The following is a 21979-nucleotide window of genomic DNA, read 5'->3' on the forward strand; positions in this document are numbered from 1 at the left end:
CGGTGATAGTTTATTCTAATCTAACAACAACTTTCATTTTAAATTATTCAGAGACGGAGCCCCATACCCCATTATTTGGTTCCCATACTCCTAAGGAATATGGATACCCCTGTTAAGAACCCATGATATAAATGGTCACAGACCGGGCCGCGGGGGCGTTGACCCCCGGAACTCTCTCCAGGTAAACTCCAGGTAATACCGACAAGTTGATAAGACACATGTGTAATATAGGGAAGCTTTGTTGAGAAAGGTCTCGCCTGCGCTGCAGGCTTCATTCTCTTAGATCAACTTTAGTGGAAGGCAAAATGGAGAGGTAGTTTGGTATAATCAAACCATCACCTTTAGTGCTGAGAGACTGACTATATATATTTATCTTGCACCAAGGATAATGGAATGATTACATCAGACTACCTCTCCATTTCACCTTCATATCCCACTAAAGCTGAACTCTCCAAGAGTATTTGACTGATGAAGCCGGGCTGTGGCTCGTACGTTGGTTTGCGTGCAGCCAGCAGCAACAGCCTGGTTGATCAGGATCTGATCCACCAGGAGGCCTGGTCACAGACCGGGCCGCGGGGGCGTCGACCCCCGGAACTCTCTCCAGGTAAACTCCAGGTAAATAACGCAGGACAAACCTTCCGTCAATAAAGATTCCTAATGTTCACATGCGTCTTACCCTCCATGTCTAAACTCACCAAACTAACACTAGTGCCAGCCATTTACACAACTCCTCCATGTGTCCACAGCAGAGCACTCCAGGGGCAGCAGGTGCGAGGACACACGCCCTTACGCCTCATACTGCTCTGTATAATAATATTTATTTCTACAAATACATGTACAAGGTATACAGGTCTAGGTGACATCAATGGCATACTACTACACAGAAAGGCGCTTGTTATGCAGAGGATTACGGGCAAATTAGATTAATTTTGTCCCAGGATGCAACTCACACCAGTCAGGGACCTATTTTACTGATGGGTAAACACTGGATAACAGGTATCTTAAGGAAACACACGTCCTAATGTTTCCACACGTACCGGAGATCGACCTACGGACCATCGCGTGCCAGCTGAGTGCACTAGCGATTAAGCTACGGGACACCACCAACAACAGCCAGTTAACAACCAGCTAGGAGAATAGAACCAGCAGATGTAAGGAGAGTTCCCCATACGTCTCTATAAGCCCGGGAATCTATCCGGGCCCTTTCGGTTGTGAGTCGAATACTCCACCACCAATTTATGTACTGCTAGATGTTTGAGTAATTCTGAAGGCTACTGTATATACATATTAAACAACACCCAGATGGTTGCAGAATACACGCTCCAACTGTGTTGCATAACACACCTAAACCATTGCAAGAATGGTGACAAAGCCTAATTTTTGAACAAAATTATTTTGGCACAACCGGTTTTCTCTGTATAGTCATTTATCAAATTAATGTACAAGCGTACATATACATATGTATATATACTTCCATATATACATACGGACAAGCATACATGCATACAAACGCACATGTTTGCGGACGATGTGAAGTTAATGAGAAGAATCAAATCGGATGAGGATCAGGCAGGACTACAAAGAGACCTGGACAGGCTACAAGCCTGGTCCAGCAACTGGCTCCTTGAGTTTACCCCTGCCAAATGCAAAGTCATGAAGATTGGGGAAGGGCAAAGAAGACCGCAGACACAATATAGTTTAGACGGCCAAAGTCTGCAAACCTCACTCAAGGAAAAAGATCTGGGGGTGAGTATAACACCGAGTATATCTCCCGAGGCGCACATCAATCAGATAACTGCTGCAGTATACGGGCGCCTGGCAAACCTACGGATAGCGTTCCGATACCTCAGTAAGGATTCGTTCAAGACTCTGTATACCATTTACGTCAGGCCCATACTGGAGTATGCAGCACCAGTTTGGAATCCACACCTAGTCAAGCACGTCAAGAAATTAGAGAAAGTGCAAAGGTTTGCAACAAGACTAGTCCCAGAGCTACGGGGATTGTCCTACGAAGAAAGGTTGAGGGAAATCGGCCTGACGACACTGGAGGCCAGGAGGGTCAGGGGAGACATGATAACGACATATAAAATACTACGCGGAATAGACGAGGTGGACAAAGACGAGATGTTCCAGAGATGGGACACAGACACAAGAGGTCACAATTGGAAGTTGAAGACTCAGATGAATCAAAGGGATGTTAGGAAGTATTTCTTCAGTCAGAGTAGTCAAGCCGTGGAATAGCCTAGAAAGTGAAGTAGTGGAGGCGGGAACCATACATAGTTTTAAGGCGAGGTATGATAAAGCTCATGGAGCAGGGAGAGAGAGGACCTAGTAGCAATCAGTGAAGAGGCGGGGCCAGGAGCTATGACTCGACCCCTGCAACCACAAATAGGTGAGTACAAATAGGTGAGTACATGCATACATTAGAAACTTAAGACTGTTTTGTGTGGAAGTGATGTTATGGAGTACGGGGATACCTTTCTTAAACCATTGAGGTACATTAGATGATGGGGTTATGGAGTACGGGGATACCTTTCTTAAATCATTGAGGTACATTAGATGCTGGGGTTATGGAGTACAGGGATACCTTTCTTAAATCATTGAAGTACATTAGATGATGGGGTTATGGAGTACGGGGATACCTTTCTTAAATCATTGAGGTACATTAGATGCTGGGGTTATGGAGTACGGGGATACCTTTCTTGAATCATTGAGGTACATTAGATGCTGGGGTTATGGAGTACGGGGATACCTTTCTTAAATCTGAGGTACATTAGATGCTGGGGTTATGGAGTACGGGGATACCTTTCTTAAATCATTGAGGTACATTAGATGCTGGGGTTATGGAGTACGGGGATACCTTTCTTAAATCATTAAGGTACAGTAGATGCTGGGGTTATGGAGTACGGGGATACCTTTAAATCATTAAGGTACAGTAGATGCTGGGGTTATGGAGTACGGGGATACCTTTCTTAATTCATTAAGGTACAGTAGATGCTGGGGTTATGGAGTACGGGGATACCTTTCTTAAATCATTAAGGTACAGTAGATGCTGGGGTTATGGAGTACGGGGATACCTTTAAATCATTAAGGTACAGTAGATGCTGGGGTTATGGAGTACGGGGATACCTTTCTTAATTCATTAAGGTACAGTAGATGCTGGGGTTATGGAGTACGGGGATACCTGTCTTAAATCATTGAGGTACAGTAGATGCTGGAGTTATGGAGTACGGGGATACCTTTCTTAAATCATTAAGGTACAAGCACCTAAAGTCGGTACCTGACCAGCCGGGCTGTGGCTCGTACGTTGGATTGCGTGCAGCCAGCAGTAACAGACTGGTTGATCAGGCTCTGATCCACCAGGAGGCCTGGTCACAAACCGGGCCGCGGGGGCGTTGACCCCTGGAACTCTCTCCAGCTAAACTCCAGGTAAACAGTAGATGCTGGGGTTATTGAGTACGGGGATACCTTTCTTAAATCATTGGGGTAAAGGGGATGCTGGGGTTATGAAATACGGGGATACCTTTCTTGAATCATTGAAATACAGGGGATGCTGGAGTAATGGAATACGGGGATACTTTTCTTGAATCATTGAGGTACAGTAGATGCTATGAGATACCTGGAGAGAGTTCCGGGGTTCAACGCCCCCGCGGCCCGGTCTGTGACCAGGCCTCCTTAGGTCAGTGTCCCAGGATGCGACCCACACCAGTCGACTAACACCCAGGTACCCATTTTACTGATGGGGAACATAGACAACAGGTTGAAAGAAACACGTCCAATGTTTCTACTCTGGCTGGGAATCGAACCCAGGCCCTCACCGTGTGAAGCGAGAGCGTTAACCACCAGAGCCCTGGGGTTATGCTGGGGTTATGGAGTACGGGGATACCTTTCTTAAATCATTGAGGTACATTAGATGCTGGGGTTATGGAGTACGGGGATACCTTTCTTAAGCTTACCTAAATCATTCTTAAGTCACTGACTTTTTTTTTAGGTTATCCTAGGTGATCTGTGGAAAATACTGTATATATTTTCCAGAAATACAGTAGTTATATGTAAATAGATGGCCATACTGCATTTAATAAAATTTATGTTATCGAAAACGGGAAGCTGCGCCTGCACAGGACACTCGCCCTTGTTGTTTGAATGGAGTAACAGACAATAGTATAATGTGAATTATTATTATTATAATCAAAAAGAAGCGCTAAGCCACAAGGACTATACAGCGGTATAATGTGAAGAATTTTTCGTGCTCTGGAGGTTAAAATTGGGCTGACATCTCAAATAGGAGGCGAAATTATTATTATAATCAAGGGGGAAGTGCTAAACCCGGAGGATTATACAGCGCCTGGGGGGGGGATGTGGAAGTTATTCAGGCTTAATTCAGGGAACTGGAGCACAGATACAATTCCCTAAATCAAGAGCCCCTCACCAACATCAAGGAACCTTCCTTGAGGGGGGCGAAATTGTTGGATGTGCATTCCTGCATAATTTGAGTATCAGGCGACAGGACAGGACAACTCCAGGAACCTCAGATAAGCTGTCTAATTTATGTTTAAAATTCTGGCCAGTAAATTTTTCATTATAATCAAGGGGGAAGCGCTAAACCCGGAGGATTATACAGCGCCTGGGGGGGGGGGGGTGGAAGGCATTCAGGCTTAATTCGGGGAACTGGAGCACAGATCCAATTCCCTAAATCAAGAGCCCCTCACCAACATCAAGGAACCTTCCTTGAGGGGTAAATTTTTCATAAATGTAGGCAAAAGGAGGGGGGGTCCTGTACATGACGTCAATCTCCAGTCAAATTGGTGAGTGATATTAAGATTTTCCTTCTGTTATGTAAATGTGTGTATATATAATCCTTTTTAAAATTTTAATATACAGTCCACAAATTTATATATTTACCAGTATTCCTGGTGATACATATTTCATTTGTAAGTAATAGGTCCAGAGCAACTTGTGGATATGACAGTGGTAGGTATCGAAGGGGGACTTTTTTGCGACTTAGGTGTCCCAAATTCCTACTTGTCTAACTGATAACAGTAAATGAACAAAGATTATTATTTATGTACATAATGATACATTCAGATAAATGTAATTTTCCACATGATCTACACATATGCTGCTGTGTATGATAAACTATTTATGTGCACTGTATAAACTTTTTTCCTCTCCGTATTCGCACGTGTAAGTGGGCTGTAAGGGCGAGATACACACTCATTACTGTGATGGAGACCCTAAAGTATTTACATACGAACCCGGCAGATTAATTTTTTTGGTACGAGTAAATTTCCACAAGTACTTTACACACATTACTATGTATAATTATAATTGTGTAACTGTGTATGTGCAACTGTACTTTGCCTGGCGGTTAAAGCTCTTGCTTCACACGGTGAGGCCTGGATTATTATTATAATCAAGGGGGAAGCGCTAAACCCGGAGGATTATACAGCGCCTGGGGGGGGGGGATGTATAAGGCATTCAGGCTTAATTCGGGGAACTGGAGCACAGATCCAATTCCCTAAATCAAGAGCCCCTCACCAACATCAAGGAACCTTCCTTGAGGGGGTGGCCTGGGTTAGATTCTCGGCTAGGGTAGAAACATTGACCGTGTTTCCTCGCACCGGTTGTCTATGTTCCCTATCAATAAAATGGGTACCTGAGTGTTTGTCACCTCCGTATTCAACTGAAGCCTGCAGAGCAGACGAAAGTTTCAACAATGTTACATATTGGGGAGCGCTAAACCTTTGGAGGTTTTTATTTAACTTACCGGCCGTCTCCCACCAAGGTAGAGTAACCCGAAAAAGACTTTTCACAATTACCGTCTTGCCAGAGGCACTCCAACATTACATTATTATAATAAAAAAGAAGCGCTAACTCCAACATTACAGTTCAGAACTACAAACATCCTCACCCCTCTTGACAGATTTCAACACCTTGTACGAGTCTATTATAGTTATGGGAGAGCGCTAAACCCGTAGACTATACAGCACATGTGGGGGAATCTGAGTACAGATGCAATTCCCTAGATCAAGAGCCCCTCACCAACGTCAAGGAACCTCCCTCGAGGGGTTGTAAGAGTCCAATTTTGCGTTATGGAATGTTCCCCACTATCACTGGGGTCCAGTCTCTGGACCCATTATGTACCTCTAATCTTTTGACTACCACCCACAGGATGGGTATGGGGTACAAACTATCATACATAATATCGCAGCACACAGGGCCTGGGAGACACCCAGGTTCAATCCAAGGGAAGACAGGTTACGTGGGGGAGCACTAAACCCATTAGGGATATACAGCACCTTGGGTAATGGAAGACATTCAGACTATTCTGAGAGTTGGAGGAGAGGTCCAATTTCCGAGATCGAGGGGTAGCACAGGTGCAAGATAAAGTCTGTTACCAACATCAAAGGACGTCTGTTGAGGGCTTTAAAGATTATACTCTTCTAGTAATAAGCAGACCGCCCACGTCATCTCATACAATGGGTGTAATAAAATGATTTAGTGAACAATTTTATTCTAACAAGAGCCTTTGGTTATACCAGAGCATGCCAGGTTTAATCTCGAAACATTTCCACAACACCAAAACAACTTGGGGGGGGGGGGGGAGCATTAGTTTTTATTCATGAAATATTAGTGAAATGATAATTTTTTTTAGCTAATTACTGAAACTAATGGCCTGATCTTTTAACGTGGAAAATTACAATAGAATATTTTTACTTTACTTATATTCATACTAATTTAGCAAATCTTAACCGAGCAGTTTCAACGAACGAAGTCAAACAGATGAAACGGCGTATTGCCACCAAATGTGCAGACCAAGAAGTTGCAGAGCAACCTTTTATTGGGAAGTTTCGTCATGTAGAACTTTATGGCCATGATAAATCTCTAGAGCGAAATGCTCACAATAAAAGCTTGTCCTCCGTCTTCACACCGTAAACCACATGCAACCAAAAAAACTAATGTCACTATTTGATTATAATTATCAAGAAGCGCTTAACCATATCACTATCAAAGAAAAATGTTAATTTTCAAGTGATAAAAGATCACTGCTGCTTAGTGCGCGCGCGCACACACACACACACGAAGGTACAACAGTAATAAGGACTTACTAAAAAAAAAAACCCAAACCCTTGCGAGTCGTACAACGCTCAAGAGAACAGCTGTGGTCGCGGTGTCCTTTCTCAAGTCATAATTTGTTTCCTCCACGCGTGCTTCCCACTTCCTGTTACACTGTTAACTACTTCCTGGCAGATTTACACTAAAAAGTTTGAAGACACGAATTTAAACACAAAGGTTACGGAACAGGCTTTTGTGAAGACTTCTTTTCATATCTGTAGAGCTTCATCAAGGTTTCATAAACCTCTACAGAGCGAAACTGTCCAAAGCGTGTTCAGAAATTTGTCCATTACGTCTTCGTGTGTAATTAGTTGTAATTGCCTTTCAATTATCTGATGAGCTACTAAGATCACAGCCATTTTTTTTTTTAAGAAATGGCTACTTATTCTATACAACTTTACGAAATTTAAACTTTGTCCTTACGTTGTTTTTTCTTAACTAATCAGTATCTATTTGCTTACTTCAGTGGGTTTTATTTCCAATTTTCTAAATGTAGAAGATTGCCGGTTGTTAGCACTTGTCAAAGACACTGGACTTGAGTGAGTGAGCATGCATGATTATATATTTGTAGCTACAGGAGCAGATATATGCTCGTGATCTCTAGTTTTGAATACTTCGTTCATCATATAATTCTTTAAAAGATATATAATTAAAAATTAGTTTGGGAATCCTATCCCTGGATCTATGATGAGAGGCGCGACTCTCACCACTGGGCTATGGCTGTTGACAATTTTTTTTTAAATATTTAGACCTGCTCCCTATGCGACTAGCCAAAGACAGTATAACCATTCAACGCAGTTGAATGATAAACAAGAAGTGTTGTATAGGGCTTTAGTGTGACCTGGAGTGTGAGGACCCTTACACCGAATCTTAATTTGGACATCTCATCCTAAATAGCCCATAACTCCTAGGATTATATCTATTCAAGGTGAGGAGACTACCCATGCACTTTTCTGCTAAGTGTAGAGCTTTGTAGCTCTGCACCACGAGCCACTTGCTGAAACAAGTGACCTTATGACCATCAGGGCCCCAGTGTTTGTCAACTAAGAAAAAAAATTTAATATTCACTCGATAACTGATCTCCAGGCGTGCGTGTGTGTGTGTGTGTGTGTGTGTGTGTGTGTGTGTGTGTGTGTGTGTGTGTGTGTGTGTGTGTGTGTGTGTGTGTGTGTGTGTGTGTGTGTGTGTGTGTGTGTGTACGCGAGCAGCAGGAAGCAGCAGCAGCAGCAACAGACTCCAGCAGGTCAATTGACACAGGTAGAGGAAAGGGCCCCCCCCCCATCAACAGAATTACGAGGCAGAATCAAAAGAGGTTACACCAACGAGGTCCATCAAGAGGAGGCAGATTGAAACTGTCGCATGGCGCCGTTGTGAAGGCCAGTTAACAGAAGCAGAATCGACAAAAGTCAGCTGGTACCGTTGGAGAATTCCCCTTAACAGGAACACTTTCCGTCGCACTTGCAAGCGCCGCCTTTCTCCTTACAATCACACGTATCGCCACCTGTGGGTGTAAAAAATGTTTTTTTAATGAGAAAAAAAAGACTAATAAAATAAGTGTGCTGATTATTATTATAATCAAAAAAGAAGCGCTAAGCCACAAAGACTATACAGCAAATAAGTGTGCTGAAAGTAAGGAGATTCAATTCAAAGATTGGAAAGAAATTGTTAAGTAAAAATAAAGTAGCGAAGAAAACCATTCTTAACATTACAAAGATATTTTATGGAGCATTTTTTTTTTTTGGGGGGGGGGGGAAGTCTCTGATTATTATTATAATCAAAAAGAAGCGCTAAGCCACAAGGGCTATACAGCGCTGCAGGGTAGGGAAGGAAGCAAGGGAATTGGATGGCAGAAGGGAGGGGGGATGATCAGCAGGTTACAGAAAACAGCGGGGCAGGGGATAGTACGGGGGTAGAGGGTAGCAAGAGATTCAAGTAGAAAGGGCTGAAAGTATCAGAATTTGTGTAGTAAGTCAGTCGTTGTCAAAAAGTCAATGAGAGAGTCCGGATGAAAGGTGGGTCCATCAGCGAGAAGGGAAGGTAAAGAGAGAGCAGCGGGGCGAAGACGACGACAGAGGTAAATTCTGCGTGCTCGTTGATAAAGTGGGCAGTCCAACAGAATGTGGCTGACTGATAATGGAGCTTGGCAATTCTCACAGAGAGGAGCAAGACGCCTCTCCATGAGTAAGACGAGTATGGCCAATGCGAAGACGGGAGAGAGTAGTCTCCCAACCTCGACACTGGTGATAAGAAGACGGCCAGTAACCTATACTCGGTTTAATAGACTGAAGTTTGTTGCCGAGCATAGTAGACCAACGTTGTTGCCAACGGGTGTGAAGGTGGGAAGATATTACAGCAAAATAGTCCGTACATGGAATACCTCTATAAGAAACTGGTAGGTCATGTACTGCTGACCGCGCAGCAGTGTCTGCCTGTTCATTGCCCTGTATGTCAACATGACCAGGGACCCAACAAAAAAATATCTTTATGCTTGGTAAAGATGCGGCGTAGCCAAAGTTGGATACGGAGGACTAAGGGGTGAGGTGTATCAAATTTTTGTATAGCCTGTAAAGCACTAAGGGAGTCTGAGACAACCACAAATGATGACACAGGCATAGATGCAATACGGATAAGTGCTGTAAGGACGGCATATAATTCAGCAGTAAAAATACTAGCCGAAGATAGTAAATGCCCTTGTACGACGCTGTCCGGAAACACTGCTGCGAATCCTACGCCGTCAGAAGACTTAGAGCCATCTGTGTACACAGCAATGGCATGAGAATGAGAGTGAAAGTGGTCAAGAAAAAGAGCGGGAAGCGACCGTAGACAGTTGGGCTTTCGAGCAAGGGAGGGAGAAAGAACAGACTCGAACAGCTGGAACTTCCCAGGGGGGTAGGGAAAAGTGAGATGCTACATGTACATAGAAAGATGGTAGTTGAAGAGAAGACAAGAGCGAATGAAGGCGAAGAGAGAAGGGACGGAGTAAGCAGGGGCGGCGAACAAATAAAGAATGTCTACTAATATCAGTGACCATTCTATAAATGGAAGGATTGCGGAGATCATGAGAGCGTACATAGTAGCGCAGGCAATGGGCATCACGGCGATCGGATAAGGATGGAACGTTCGCTTCTGCATAGAGGCTTTCGACAGGGGAAGAGCGAAAAGCACCAAGGCATAAACGTAATCCTTGGTGATGAATAGGGTTAAGGCTAGAGAGAGTAGCAGGAGATGCCGCTGAATTGATCTGGTCACCATAATCAAGTTTCGATAAAATAAGGGTGGAATGTAGGTGAAGGAGGGTTCGACGATCAGCTCCCCACGAAAGATGAGCAAGGGTTTTAAGAAGGTTCAGCTGGCTGTGACAAGTTGCCTTCAGAGAGGTAATGTGAGGTTTCCAGGATAACCTACGATCAAAGAGGAGGCCCAGAAACTTGACTATCACGTTCAGGGATACGGGAGCCATAGAGGTACAAAGGATGATCGGAGATGACAGAGCGTCTAGTGAAAGTGATTTGGTGGGTTTTAGTGCTGGAAAATTTAAACCCATGTGTGGTGGCCCAATTGGAAACACGATCGACTGCATGCTGGAGAGAAACTGTAAGGAGGTGACAGTCAGCGCCTGCACAGGCAATAGCGAAGTCATCAACATAGTGATGACCAAATATTTGATGGAAGACTAGAGGCCAAATCATTAATAGCAAGGAGAAAAAGTGTTGTGCTCAGAACACATCCCTGGGGGACACCTTCAGCTTGGATAAAGTCCGGGGAGAGCACATTATTAACCCGAACACGGAAATGCCTGTCAGTTAAAAAGTTCTTAAGGAAGGATGGTAGATTGCCTCGAAGGCCTAAGGAGTGGGCTTGGGCTAAAATATTATACCTCCAAGTTGTGTCATATGCCTTCTCAAGGTCAAAAAATATGGCAATAACTGAGTGGTTATTCGCAAAGGCATTACGAACATACTTATCCAAGCGCAGTAAGGGGTCTATGGTAGAACGTCCCTTACGAAAGCCATATTGACGAGTGGAGAGACTGTTGTGTGTCTCTAAATACCACACTAAACGTCTATTTACTAGACGTTCCATTACTTTGCAAACTGCACTGGTAAGAGCAATGGGACGATAGTGGGAGGTTTCATGTCCCGTAGTGCCTGGTTTGCGGAAAGGGAGAACAATGGCGGATTTCCACAGCTGTGGAAGAACTCCTTGTGACCAAATAAGATTGTAAAGGCGTAATAGGACTGCAAGGGCTGACTGATGTAAATGTTGTAGCATACAAATATGAATGTCGTCGGGCCCAGCTGCCGATGATCGACAAGCTGAGAGTGTTGCCTCCAGTTCTTGAAGTGTAAAAGGCACATTATACTGTTCTTCTCTGAGAGAAGAAAAGTCCAAGGGTGCTAACTCTCTGGCAGACTTTGAGGAAAGAAATGAGGGGCATAGATGGAGTCCCTGAGAAATACGGACCAGATGATTGCCAATTTCATTGGCAACATCTAGTGGGTTTGCTATATCAACACCGGCAACCCGCAGAACAGGAGCCGGGTCAGGAGAATATTTACCACTCAGTTTTCGTACTTTTTTCCAGACTGCACTCATAGAGGAAGCAGAGGTGATGGTGGAGACAATCTCGCCAGCAAGTGCGTTTAGCGTCAAGCGATCGCACGCTTCTGTTTAAAATCAAGGAGTCGCTCTGTGGTTCTATTGTACCGGTACCTGCCCCATGCAGCGCGTTTCAAACGTACTGCACGAGCACAAGCAGGAGACCACCAAGGCACGCATTTCTGAGAATGCCTGCCCGAAGTTTGGGGTATAGAATGAGAAGCTGCGGTGAAAACGGAGGACGAGAAGAGGTGTAAAAGCTCATCGATGGAGGACGAAGAAGGAACCTCTTTAAAAACAGTCAGGTGTGAGTAAAGGTTCCAATTTGCCCGATTAAATTGCCAGCGTGGGGTGCGAAGAGGTGGCGAATATGAAGGGGAAGTAAGAATGATTGGGAAATGATCACTGTCATGCAAGTCCGGGAGAACAGACCAAGTGAAGTCTAATGCGGCGGAGGAAGAGCAAACTGAGAGATCGATGCAAGAGAGAGTATGAGTCCGAGGATCAAAATGGGTGCGAGTACCTGTATTTAAAACATGGAGGGGGTGGGTGGCAAGAAAAGCCTCTAACTGAATTCCACGGGAATCACAGTGAGACCCCCCCCCCCCCGAGGAAATGGTGGGCATTAAAATCACCAAGTAACAGAATCGGTGGCGGTAATGACGAAACAAGGAAGGCAAAATCCGGAATAGATAATGCCCGAGAAGGAGAGAGATATAAAGAACAGAGCGTATACCACCTATGTAAGTGGATACGGGCTGCTGTGTAATGCAGCAAAGTATGAACAAATAGCTGATGGTACAGAATATCAGTGCGGAGAAGAAGGGCACTTTCATTAAAGGTCCCATCAGGAAAAGGATCTGAAGAATACAATAAATTATAGCCTGAGATGTGAGAAATAACAGCAGAGTGTAATTTTGGTTCCTGTAAGCAAACACCAACAGGGGCAAACTGGGAGAGTAACATCTGAAGCTCACCCCGATTACCCCTCAGGCCGCGTATATTCCACTGTGAAAAGGCCATGATTGGCAATGATAAAGATACTTGAAATCCGCAGGTAAGGGTTCCTACGGACTAGAAGGGTTAGAAAAGTCCACATGCGGAGGCAGTGGAAAATGTTCAAGCAGCGAAGGAACGGTGCGCTGTGAAGAAAGGAGTTGCGCAGATGGAGCAGAGGAGAGAGAAAGAGCGGAAGGTGGATCAGTGTCCATTGATGGTTTGGTCTCTGCAATATATTCAGAGATTGCTTCAAGTGTTTCGGAATTCAGAGATGTCGTATGGGAGACAATATTGGGAATGGTAGGGGGAGGATGAGTAAAGATTGGAACTGTATTGGACTGTACCAAGGTAGGGGGGGGCGAAAGGGTGGAGGGAACTGGAGAAGCGTGGCAGGGGACAGAAGAGACAGGAACCTGGGAGGTGGCAGAAGAGGAAGAAACTTGGGAGGGAACAGGGGAGGAAGGTACATTACGAGGAGGAGGGTGAACCTCTGCACTTGTAACTGAGCCAGTGAGAGGGGAAGAACTAGGGACAGAGACAGGGAGGGTAAAATGAGGAGGTGGAAGATGGGTAGGAGGTGTTACCGGACCTTTTTTTGACTTTTGAGAAGTAGAGGGACGATTGGGAAGAGGTGTCGTACGAGGTCTCGTCGATACCGAGGCTTGTAAGAGAGAACTCAAAGAAGCGAGATTAGACTGAGGCGTTGAAGTAGGGACGTCTGAGCCGAGGACAGCAAAAGGATTAGATACAGGAGTGATTATGGGAGAGGTAACCACAGAGGTGGGTGTAGAAGATGGGATACCAGAAGTGGGGGGACGTTTTGAAACACGGGAATAAGAAACACGTGGGAGTCTCCCTTGGAGGCGGAGATGAGAAACTGCCATGGCATAAGGGAGACCTTCTGTCTCTTTGAGGTAACGGATTTCCCGCTCGTTTAAATAGACCTGACAACGGCGAGAGTACGAAGGGTGAGCCTCATGACAGTTAAGGCAAGAGGGAGATCGATTGCAAGACGTATTAGAATGGTCATCGGCACCACAGACTGGGCATTCGGCGATAGATCTGCAATATTTCGCTGGATGGCCAAATCGCCAGCAATTTCTACACTGTTGTGGTGTAGGGATCACCTTTCGAACTTGTAACCGATGTCCTGCTATATAAACTGAGGATGGGAGTTCTCGGCTGTCAAAAGTTAAACGAGCCACACTGCTAGGGTATCGTCTCCGCCCACGGGCAGGAAGAACGTAAGTGTCTACCTTGAGGATTGGGAGATCTTGGAGTTCCAGCTGTTCTAGAATGTCGGTGCCACATGTCTGGAAATTTTGTTGAACTATGGTATGGGGCAGAATGATGGTACCACTACAAGAATTGAGGGAATGATGTTTTTCAAGGGTGACAGGAACAGTATCTATATGGGAAAGACGAGAGAGCTCACGAGCCTGGGTAGCATTCTGTACGGTAATGATGCGCGTACCACTCTTAAGAACACGAAAAGAAATATCTTTACCAACATGGCGTAGGAGTGCCTTGCCAATACTATGGTCAGAAAAATAGGCAGTAGAGGAAGTTGGTCGTAAAGTGAAGAATTAGTCCACTGTTCAGTCTGAAACTGAGCGTGGAAAGGTAGTGAAGGACGTGTCGATCGTTTCTGAGAAGAACGAGAAGGTGAAGGTGGAGAAGTATCATCAGCAGGTAATTGTCGTTGACATTTAGGCGTGGGACCAGAGGTGGTCCGACGTGGAACGGGTCGGCGATTTGAAAATTGCCGCACCGTAGAGGGAGAGGCCGGAAGCATAGTCAGAGGAGAGCGAAGGTCTGATAAATCGAAGGAGTCAGTCGAGGCCTCAGTACCTGAAGCGGGTGAGGAAACAGCACCGGCAATAGGTACAGAGGCATGAGGAATGTCTGAAGAATGGTCCAAAGACGAGGCGGGGTCAGAACGGGGTGCGGTATCAAGAAGGGGCCCGGGGGTACCAGGTTCATGGACTAGGGCTGCCATGGTTAGGTTACTTCTTTCTTTTTGTTTTTAAGAAAAAAAAAGAAAGAAGAAAAGAAAATAAAAATAAAAAAGAAAAAAAAAGGGGGGACCGGGGAGGGATACGTCCTAGGAGGAATGAAAGGGCCAGAAATCTCCCTCCGCGCCCAAGAGGACCTCAGCACCGCAAGTAGCGCAGATGCAGCATGGAACCCGTGCCATACCCTACCCATCATGCTAGTAAACTAACAATCCGGGATAGCAACCTCACATCTGCCGAGCTACCTCTGTGGACAAAAGAGAGGGCGGCCGGATATCCGCCACAAAGCATACCTCCTTCGGCCACCACCCCCGGAATCCGAAAGGTGGCTTCCAGAGATACACTCGTCGCCCGAAAGACACCCAAAGCTACTCCGGATACCGGAGAGGGATCGGGACATCCCCAGGCGATCCAGATTCCACGGCAAACTACGCCACCGCTAAGAACCTCAACGGAATGGGATGGACCCCGGTATCCTTTCTCCTACCCAGGAACTAGCGCGCCTGTGGGAGAAATCCCAAAGGACAAAAAGAGGAAGGGCAAGAGGGAGGAGTGGGGAGGAGGAGGAAAGGAAAAGGGGGAGGATGGGGAGGATGGGATAGGGGAGGGGAGATTGGGGGGTAATTAGGTTCGGTCTGAGGAAGAAGACCGATAGGTCTAATTCCTCAGACCAAGAGCCTCTTCACCACGCCAAGGAGCCCCCCTTGAAGAGGGGTAAGTCTCTGAGGAGCCTTAATGTCTCTAGACAATACATAATTACCGGGGAAGAACCAAGCTCGTAAGGATTAGTTTTAAATAAATCTAGGCAATACTAATAAAATGTATCTGTATTGCTATGGTATATAGGGTAGAGTACTTCCCTACCTGGGGAGACAATGTGGCCCGTGGCCTGGTAGGTAACTCACTTCATACGCCAAGTGTCCGTGGTTCGATCCTCGGCAAGGGTGGAAACACTGGGCGCGTTTCTGGGTGTTAGCCCAATGGAAATTGGAGTCCCCTCGATGACTACCTTCTTGGGTTATCCTGGGTGGCTAACCCTCCGGGGTTAAAATTTCGAACAAAATCTTATGTTAATGACGGGTCACCTCATGGAAAAAAGACCCTGGCCGGGACCATTCCGGCGAACGAAGTTTTGTGACCAGCGAACGGAGGATCGAGCCACCACCACGAGAGGCGAATGACCCACGTGGTTCTAGTACTTCACAAAAAAAAGTCAAATTCTTGCAGGTGGTACTGTCAAATAATTTCTGATGACGCATTATTATTATTATAATCAAGGGGGAAGCGCTAAACCAGGAGGATTATACAGCGCCTGGGGGGGGGGATGTGGAAGGCATTCAGGGTTAATTCGGGGAACTTTAGCACATACCCAATTCCCTAAATCAAGAGCCCCTCACCAACATCAAGGAACCTTCCTTGAGGGGTCTGATGACGCAGTTCTTACTCGTATGGTCCACTACCGAGTTTTGCTCACATGATTGACACGTACAAAACTACAATCATGTTCACATTTGAACGTTGCCTCTATTGACCACTTCGTTACCTGGAGGTTATTCCGGGGATCAACGCCCCCGCGGCCCGGTCCATGACCAGGCCTCCCGATGGATCAGGGCCTGATCAACTAGGCTGTTACTGCTGGCGGCACGCAGTCCAACGTATGAGCCACAGCCCGGCTGATCCGGCACTGACTTTAGGTATCTGTCCAATGTATTTGCTTATTTGTGGCTAAATATAAGTTAATAAATTAGACATGTGCAACACTTGTGAATCTTTATCGAGAAAACGTTTCGCGCCACAGTTGCTTCATCACTCCATACAGAGGAGAACGGGGAAGAACAGAAGTTAAAGAGGTAATCAGTCCCTCAGCCTTGAGTCGATATGGTCAGTCCATCAATCCTCAAAGATACCCAAGTGTTGCACATGTCTAATTTATCAACTTGTCGGTTCTCTGAACCATTTATCTAAATATAATTTTTTTATAGATTTACATAACCTGTCCAAACAAAACCTAGCCTAATTAAAATAAAGGTATGTACTGAAAAAATCGAAGCGTTAAGAAACGGACGTTGGTTAACATGTTCTGCATGTTGCTAAAATCAATACTCTTGTTGATCAGGTCACCAACCACGAAACCTGGTTTAAAACCGAGCAGCAAGGTAGGTGACCCTCCACCCGAATCAAGTACAGGTGACCTTTTATTAATACTTATGCAAAGTTAGCGTACTTTAAGGTAATTGTCGGATAGCCTTATTAGGCAACTTAAAACATCCTAAAGCTGCAGTTACTTCCTCATATAATATATAAATATAAATTATATATATATGGGATGTTATCTGGACCTTTAAGAGGGAGGGAGGGGGGGGGGCCTCAGCTGGTACATTGGTCCGGGGCCCGGCTGTGAATCTCTGAAGGGACTCCATAGCCAGGGACTTCGTGGGTTTTTTTTTTTTTTTTTTTTTTTTTTTTTTTTTTTTTTTTTTTTTTGTAGTTTCTTCAGTATATTTAGAAAAATAATTTTGTATTATTCACTTAAACTGGGGGCCCTCAGTCTGCCCCCCAGGGGCCCCAAAGAAGTCTTGTTCCGCCTTTCAAAAAATCTCTAAGGCCCTGGGTGTTTCAGAGCTTTTTGGAATCGGGTTTTGTACAGGATAGGTTGCTTACTTACAGTGTTCCTTCTTGGAGTCGTCGGCAGCACACTGACAAGCATCACTATCAGTGCAACTCTTGCCGTCTGCGCAACACTCACTCTTGCCGCATTTACAGTCACCTGGCGGATGTACAGGTACGTTAGTAATAACGTAGTTGTTAATAATGGTGTCGGCGAGGGATTGCATTAACGGTGAACAATATGGGCAGTTTCCGGCGTCACAGCTCCTGGCCCCGCGTGTGTGTGTGTGTGTGTGTGTGTGTCCCAACAATATTTGCACCAACAACTTATAGTTGTGAGCGGGTGTGGACGTGTGAATTGCTCATTACTCTAATTTGATGGTGATTGTAGCCATGTATAAACTAAATTTACTTACACGATTCATTACCTCTGTACCTTGTTCGGCTATCAAAACTTAGAGGCCCAGTCCCTGGACCCATTATGTATCTAATCTTTTGACTACCGCCCACAGGATGGGTATGGGGGTGCATCATAAACATTAAACTAAACTGCTGCTTCTGTTCACCAGCAGCTGATAAATACCTTGAGAACCCGGGAGCTAATCAGAAAAAAAATTGCATGGGAAAGCGCTGAACCTATGGGGAGGGGGGGGGGGTCATACTCGCCTGGGAAACAGTCGTTAGAGTTCGATCCAAGGAAGGGGAGGACAAGTCCCGTTCCCTGGATCAAGAGCCCCCTCCCTTGAGATTAAATTATTTAATCACAAACAGTTTTCTTGATCTTAGTGAACCATTAGCAACCTAAGAAACCCAACTTAAATAAAACCCAATGATGGCTTTCTTAGATTATCCTAAATTATCCCGTCGGGGTTAAATCTGAATTTTCAACCTTGTTACTATTATGGGGCGAGGGAAAAGATAAAGATTAGTAGGTTAACTGGATGAAAGTAATCCATTACTTAGTTTTGTTCTCAGTCTTGCCTGAATTATAATTATAATCACGGGGAGCGCTAAACCTGTAGGATTATACAGCGCATGTGAGGGGGATGGAAGGTATTCAGGCTCAATTCAGGGAACCGGAGCACAGATCCACTTCCCTAGATCAAGAGCCCCTCACCAGCGTCAAGGAATCTCCCTTGAGGGGAAGAGTCTTGCCTGACGAGCCAATCAGTTACTAAGACTGAGGGAAAGCAGGCTTCTGGAAATGAACCTCACCTACTAAAGAAAATGGTGGGAAAGAGAAAGAAAAGGGGATAGAGAGGGGTGGGAATTATCGACCAGACTGAGCAGAAGCGTCACAGACTTGGAAAGATCTAGTTTACTGTCTGGACTGAACGTGTTGAAGATGAACAATTCTTGCTTAGGATACCACATACCAACTCATGGCCGATTTAATTTCTTCATATCATATACACTTGGATCCAAAAAAAATTCTCTAAAATATAACCAATTATTATATTTGAGGGAGAAGCGCTGAATCCATAGGAGTCACGCAGAACCTGGGATTTGGGAAGTAATCAGACTTCATCAATGGAAGTGAACAGTTCCACTTAAGTAAAACTGTTTACCAGCATCAAGAAAGCATGGCGACGTAGCCTGGACAAAGTCAATATTATTCTTAAAGGTGAGAAATAGTCTAGTTTGAAGAGCACCTTAAACTGGATCACTTAGAGGTCTTACCGTCACAGCAGGGATCAGGCATGATGACGATGGAGTGTGTTGAAGTAGCTGAAGAGAGCAGTGAAGTTGAAGAAGCTTCCAGTAGTGTGTTGGGAGGTGATCTGAGACTCACCACCGGCCTCTGCCTTCCTGGACACCTCCGCCATATTGCCGCAATACTGCACACCTGTTGACTACGATAAAATATTTTTCATATATTTCCGTTTTATACATTAGTTATACTGTAGTTTAGAAGATGAAATATTTTACATTTGATGTCATTCATCCTAACTGCTTGCGATATTTTGTTAGAATTGTATTAAAATGTTTTTAAATACGGCAAATGTGTCAGACGGCAGATGTGCCAGACGCAAGACCAAACTATCAGCAATGTCTTATTTTAAAGGTTTAAATCCCGTCTCTTTTTTACCTATTTTTATTTTATGAAAATTGACGAGTAGCTTGAAAATCAACATGAATAACTTGTGACCAATGTGAATATTACAAGAAAATTTATGCATTTTTGAAAATAAAAACATGAAATATTTAAATTTTCATCATTGTATAACATGGAGGGATGAATAACTGGAACTGAAATAAATTGTAAAATTTAATATTTATTTTATGATTTCTTATGACATTATATAAGTTTTAACGTGCCGTTATAGCGTCGTATAATAATTTACCATGTCTTCTGTATATAGTTGTACAGTCTTCACATTATGTCCTTGTAATGATAAAGCAACGGATGGGCGAAACATCTACAAAGTAGATATCCAGATCTTGCACATATGTCTGATTCATTATAATTCGCAATATGTAAAACGTACGTAGACGTGCCTCTCCCCACATACACATTCTCTCACACACACACGCACACCTAAAACACATTGCTTTATTTTAGACAATACAGATATGGAGTCAGAAGATAGTCGCATGAAATGTGTTGCACATACCAAAATTCCTTTGTTCTACAGAGTTAACTATGAGTAACAATCTGGTTGATCAGGCCCTGATCCACCACGAAGCCTGGTCACACACCGGGCCGGGGGGCGTTGACCCCCGAAACACTCTCAGGTATACTTACTCCCATGTTTTAAGTAAAGCAACACCTATACACAGGTTAATTAAAGTCTGAGCCGTTGTTTGGGTAAGCTAGATTGATGTTAAAAGTTTAGAACCAATCTGAAGAGACATCACTAATTTATCGAGATTGCCTCAAGTTATTGACAAATTTATTAACAAAGTGGCATAGGGCCAAGTTAGAAGAAAAATGTGAGTCAAAATTAAAAGTCTAGGGGAAAAGTTGAATTCTAAGCTAATGTGAACGTTAGATTCTAAGTGACGAAGTTAATAACAAGATAATGACAGAGTTAGGCATCAAACCAGTAACAAAGTTACTGGGAGAGATAAGTTTATGACGACGTTTCGGTCCGACTTGGACCATTTACGAAGTCACCGTGCGACTTGTAAATGGTCCAAGTCGGACTGAAACGTCGTGTTAAGTTTCTCTCTCCTATGTGCGGGTTATTAGTGTATTGTTCAGCCTAATTGTAATAGAAATAACCTGTAGTGGGCACACGATCCATCACCCCCCGCGAGTGGGCCCACTCACCCCCCGACACTCCCACACACACTGTAGTGGGCACACGATCCATCACCCCCGCGACCCACTCCCACACCACACATTGTAGTGGGCACACGATCACCCCCGCGACCCATCCCACCCCCGCGATCCATCACCCACGCCCACACCACACATTGTAGTGGGCACACGATCCATCACCCCCGCGACCCACTCCCACACCACACATTGTAGTGGGCACACGATCCATCACCCCCGCGACCCACTCCCACACCACACATTGTAGTGGGCACACGATCCATCACCCCCGCGACCCACTCCCACACCACACATTGCAGTGGACACACGATCCATCACCCCCGCGACCCACTCCCACACCACACATTGTAGTGGGTACACGATCCATCACCCCCGCGACCCACTCCCACACCACACATTGTAGTGGGCACACGATCCATCACCCCCGCGACCCACTCCCATTCCACACATTGTAGTGGGCACACGATCCGTCACCCCCGCGACCCACTCCCACACCACACATTGTCAATTCCGCTCAGTATTTTATATGTCGTTATGAAGTCCTCCCATCTTGTTCCTCATCCTCATATCTGTCATAGACAAGGATGTCAGCCACAGCACCGTGTCTTCCTTTGCAGCTGACACCCGAATCTGCATGACAGTGTCTTCCATTGCAGACACTGCAAGGCTCCAGGCGGACATCAACCAAATCTTTCAATGGGCTGCAGAAAACAATATGAAATTCAACGATGAGAAATTTCAACTACTCCGATATGGTAAACACGAGGAAATTAAAACTTCATCAGAGTATAAAACAAATTCCGGCCACAAAATAGAGCGAAACACCAACGTCAAAGACCTGGGAGTGATCATGTCGGAGGATCTCACCTTCAAGGACCATAACATTGTATCAATCGCATCTGCTAGAAAAATGACAGGATGGATAATGAGAACCTTCAAAACTAGGGAGGCCAAGCCCATGATGACACTCTTCAGGTCACTTGTTCTATCTAGGCTGGAATATTGCTGCACACTAACAACACCTTTCAAGGCAGGTGAAATTGCTGACCTAGAAAATGTACAGAGAACTTTCACGGCACGCATAATGGAGATAAAACACCTCAATTACTGGGAGTACTTGAAGTTCCTGAACCTGTACTCCCTGGAACGCAGGCGGGAGAGATACATGGTTATGATTATATACACCTGGAAAATCCTAGAGGGACTAGTGCCGAACTTGCACACGAAAATCACTCACAACGAAAGCAAAAGACTCGGCAGACGATGCAACATCCCCCCCAATGAAAAGCAAGGGTGTCACTTGCACGTTAAGAGACAATACAATAAGGGTCAGGGGCCCGAGACTGTTCAACTGCCTCCC

The 21979-nt window shown here is 44.9% G+C and overlaps 1 long non-coding RNA gene across 1 annotated transcript; it reads right to left on the bottom strand.

The window, feature by feature from the left end:
• Nucleotides 1-8217: 8217 nt before the first annotated feature.
• On the bottom strand, nt 8218-19178 carry LOC128701112 (uncharacterized). Its single transcript, XR_008408859.2, has 3 exons — nt 19017-19178; nt 17395-17496; nt 8218-8617 (listed from the first exon to the last, which is right to left on the bottom strand). It is a non-coding gene; the product is annotated as an uncharacterized lncRNA (long non-coding RNA).
• Between the last annotated feature and the right edge of the window lie 2801 nt (nt 19179-21979).

The sequence above is a fragment of the Cherax quadricarinatus genome, chromosome 73 (genome assembly GCF_038502225.1).
Source record: "Cherax quadricarinatus isolate ZL_2023a chromosome 73, ASM3850222v1, whole genome shotgun sequence".
Classification (NCBI taxonomy): Eukaryota; Metazoa; Arthropoda; class Malacostraca; order Decapoda; family Parastacidae; genus Cherax; species Cherax quadricarinatus.